Source organism: Bidens hawaiensis, unplaced genomic scaffold, assembly GCF_021521415.1.
Source record: "Bidens hawaiensis isolate Kalapana, Puna unplaced genomic scaffold, B.hawaiensis_p1.1 tig00038581_1, whole genome shotgun sequence".
Lineage (NCBI taxonomy): Eukaryota > Viridiplantae > Streptophyta > Magnoliopsida > Asterales > Asteraceae > Bidens > Bidens hawaiensis.
In genome coordinates this window covers 86,367-90,759 of record NW_027505564.1, presented here as the reverse complement: position 1 = coordinate 90,759, position 4,393 = coordinate 86,367, and the positions used below count along the sequence as shown (strand labels likewise).

At 35.2% G+C, this 4,393-nt stretch overlaps 1 pseudogene across 1 annotated transcript; it reads left to right on the top strand.

Annotated features, from left to right (window-relative positions):
• Positions 1-1,636: 1,636 nt before the first annotated feature.
• LOC143613961 (small ribosomal subunit protein eS19x-like) lies at positions 1,637-3,383 on the top strand (annotated as a pseudogene). Its single transcript, XR_013150216.1, has 4 exons — positions 1,637-1,812; positions 2,698-2,788; positions 2,878-3,061; positions 3,146-3,383. The product of XR_013150216.1 is annotated as a small ribosomal subunit protein eS19x-like (transcript).
• Positions 3,384-4,393: the final 1,010 nt, after the last annotated feature.

Genomic DNA, 4,393 nt, shown 5'->3' with positions numbered 1-4,393 from the left:
CGAGTTTTAACTCGTTTTTCACCGTTTTTCGTCCCGTTCAATCCAGATCTGAGCTAGGGTGATCCCTGAGCTCATCATAGGTTCGGTTTATACCCGATTTCACCCAGATCTCGTGATTTAAACGGTTTAACGGTGTCGGCTCGTCGTTTCGCAACTATATCTAACGGGTTAAGCTCATACAATATTAAACTATCGTTACCTAGGGTCGGTGCTCGGTTTCCTTCTTGATTTCGGCTAGAGATAAGGAAGAACTAGAGGGAAATCTTAAGTGTGTGTTTTGGGTGGTGTATGGAATATGTGTGAATGAGGATTAAATGGATATTAAGGGTTTATATATTTATGGATCATGGGCTTAAGCCCATGGTCTTTCCTTCTTTCTTTCCTAACCCAAATCCATAACCCATATTCATTTACCCAACACTAGCCCAACTCATATTATATTTATCTAAACCGATAACGACCCACTATGAAATAACGAAATTTATTTTTATTATAATAACCGAAAGTAGGATGTTACATTTTATTATTTGACAATCCCGTGTAATACACGGGTTCAAAAGCTAGTCTTTTTATATATAATATTTTAAAAACACTATATCTTGAACTCTGATGCTCCTTAGGCTATGCGTAGTGGAGGAGCTATAAATTAGAGCGAATTGAGACACGTGACGCCTAATTAGCAAGGGGTGAAAATTTGTTTTTGGGGGTGTAATGGTGTAGGGGCTACAAATAGTAATATATATATATATATATGTATGTATATATATAACACATTAATATAATATTAATATTCTTTTCCTTCTTCCCGGCGACAATTTCCCCCCGCCCCTTATCGTCCCAAAATCGCCCTCAATTTCGCCCACTACATATACCCTTATATTCTCTCATACAATGTTACTTTTAGCTGATGGTCTCTCTGAAAGCGACATCTTTATCCCATCGGATAGAGGTACGTTGTGCCCACATCCCACCATTCACAGACCATACTTATAGCTTTGCTATTTGTGGGATTTCACTATGTATGATTGATTGATTGATAAAAACACTATATAACATTTATTAAAACTTATGATATACAAATTTATAGTAATAAATAATAATAATAAGACAAAATTACAAAAATTGTCCTTTATGTTTACCCCAAATTTCACTGGTGGTCCTTTATCTTTCAAATTGATGTTTATTATCCTTTACGTTTTAAAAAGTAACACCTTTTGTCCTTTAGGCCTAACCCAGTTAAAAAATCTCGTTAAGTCTTGTCACGTGCTTCTCACGTGGGGGTATTTCCGTCATTTCAAAATCAGGAAAATCACTACCATGTGCAGTGGAATGGAGGGAAAATCATAACGGGAGTTGAAATGGCGGAAATACCCCCACGTGAGAAGCACGTGACAAGACTTAATGAGATTTTTTAACTGGGTTAGGCCTAAAGGACAAAAGGTGTTACTTTTTAAAACGTAAAGGATAATAAACATCAATTTGAAAGATAAAAGATCACCAGTAAAATTTAGGGTAAACATAAAGGACAAATTCTGTAACTCTGTATAATAATAATCACAAGTTCAGTAAAATTAATTACCTCAAAAGCAAATCATAACATACCTAAAAGCAAATCATAGCAGCCTGCATTCACTCACAAACGCTTTTAAACCCTAACACGCCGCCGGCACACTCGCACACACACAAAACCCTAGCCACCGTCGTCTGCCGCCGTAGCACCGCCTGAAAATGGAGACGGCGAGAACCGTGAAAGACGTTTCACCTCATGAGTTCGTGAAGGCGTATGCTGCTCACCTCAAACGCTCCGGCAAGGTTTATTTATCGTTTATTATTATTATTATTATTATTATTATTATTATTATTATTATTATTATTATCTGATGTGTATTATTTTGTGTGTTGTTTGATGTATATATGGAATATTATACTTATACATATTAGGTGAATGATCTAGTTTAGAACTTATGTTTTGAAACCCTAAGAGTCATATGCATTTGCAATCCTACAAGTTTTATTTATATCCTGGATAAGATGCATTTATGGTTTGAGCTTGTTACTTTGCTAGGATTTGATTAACTTTACTTGTTTTGTTTAACCTGTTTTATTAGATCACGCTTTGTTCGTTTCGTCGTTGTAAAGTTTTAATAAAGATTGCGCGAACACGGTTTGATACAACAGACCGTTAAGCTGAATGAGTAAATGTTAACTTAGTTCTAGCAAACCGGCCTAAAAGCTCAAACCATATTCAGCATCGTGTTCAATTCTCATCTTATGCGATGTGTGAAACGATTTGATTTGCAACCTTTTCTTTGTGACTTTTAGTTGTTTAGTTGGAATATGATTATTAGAACTAGGCAGAACTGAGGAGCTGTCTAATGCAAGTATGCTACCATGGATCGCTAAAATGACTTTGTTTTTATTTATATGCCACATTGAATAAGTGGTTTTGTTTAATTAGATGCATATGTTAGAGGTAGAAATTGTCTTATTCAGACCCCACATATAACATTTATAAAACATGATATATGTGCGATCTGTATATGACAATTTTTACCTCAAACTTATGTGTTTACTTTAATGAAAAACACCTCTGTCGTATACAAAAAAAAACAGTACTTTAAAGCCCGTCCTAAAAAAGACAATTTAAGTATAGTTGTGAGTTTAGTTAATGTATTCTTTTGCTGCCATTTTTGACAGATGGAGCTACCACATTGGACCGATATTGTCAAGACCGCTACATTTAAGGAGCTTGCACCATACGACCCAGATTGGTACTATATTTGAGCCGGTAAGCATTTACTTAATATTTTTAATTTTGTACGTTTGATATTTTGAAACTAAATTTCAATCTGCTGATATTTTATTTATTATGTTAAGCTTCCATGGCAAGGAAGATTTACTTGAGGGGAGGACTTGGTGTTGGTGCTTTCCAAAGAATCTATGGTGGACGCATGAGGAACGGTAGTGCTCCACCTCACTTCTGCAAAAGCAGTGGTGGTGTTGCACGTCACATTCTTCAACAGTTGCAGACCATGAACATTGTTGACTTTGACTCTAAGGGGTGAGTGTTTAAAAGTTCAGTATTTATGAGTGCATAGAACTTTATTTAAACTGTGTTACTGATTTTATGTGATAATGTGCATAGTGGAAGGAAGATTACATCGAATGGAAGAAGAGATCTTGATCAAGTTGCAGGAAGAGTAGTGGTTGCTACCCCTTGAGGCTTTGCAGCTTATAAATTATAATGGGTACATTAAAAAACGTTGGTTTAATTTTTATTAGATTTCAGAGTTAGTATACTGGTAAATGTGTTTTTTTGTCTTCCCATGAGACATGATTTACTGTTTGTTGACATTGTTTTTTCCCTAGAAATTAAATTTCTTGTTTTTTACTGTCTTTATATATTGCAACGCAAGAGCGTCTTGAAATGCTTGTTGGATTAAATGATCAAAGATCGGAAAATACACTTCTTTTTTTTATATGACAAAAAATCCAAAAAATTATAACATATCTGAAATTGCTATAATTCTTCTAATTAATTACTCGCTTATAATATGCTGATGCTGCCGTCATTTTTGCAATATAAGGCTGCTTAAAGTCATCAAATTTGGTCATTATGTGTCGTCTGGTATGTGGTTCCATAATCTCACTCACGTGGTTCACTAAACATGGTTTATTTGGTTACCTGGTCCATGGATAGGTTCTGTTGAATCTGATGTTTGGTTACCTGTGATTCTCAGTTCATACTCATCTCCTGTCAACCTTTTCTAGACTCAGTTTGTAAATGAACCGAGCTCAAGCCTAGTTTGGCTCGCTTAAACCAATCTTCTAACATTTTATACCTTGCGTATATGGCATTCAATCTTTTAAATTATAGTAATATAATCATGCCAAAGCTGAGAGAGCTTAATGTTTTTTGAAGCAAATTAAACCAAGCTTGTGCTCAAATTTGCCGTTCAGTTTGGAATCCGAGTTTGAATGTAATTTAGAGGGCTTAGCTAAGCTTGACTCGACTTGTGACCAACCCTAGCTAAATGTGACGCTATGCTATTCTTAAGTCTTTGAAAGGTTAAAAGGATAGTTGTTTTGAAGTGCAATTATGTTAATATAATAAATGTATCGCTTGATGCTAACCTACATTGAAAATTATTTGTGTGTGTATATATACACAACAAACTTCGTTAGTCTTGCCATAGGATGTGTTTTCGTTATTGACCACCCTTTAGCGTGAGAATTAATACTTGGTTCTTTATTGAAAAGAGATAAGTGCGAGTATAAGTGAAAGTGAGAGCATCTCTGAATCTTTCATTGTTTGTACTACTAACCAGTTGTGGAGATTAGGGTTGAGTCATCGGTTATATTCTTGGTCCCCGCATGGTGAACGGACTATAAC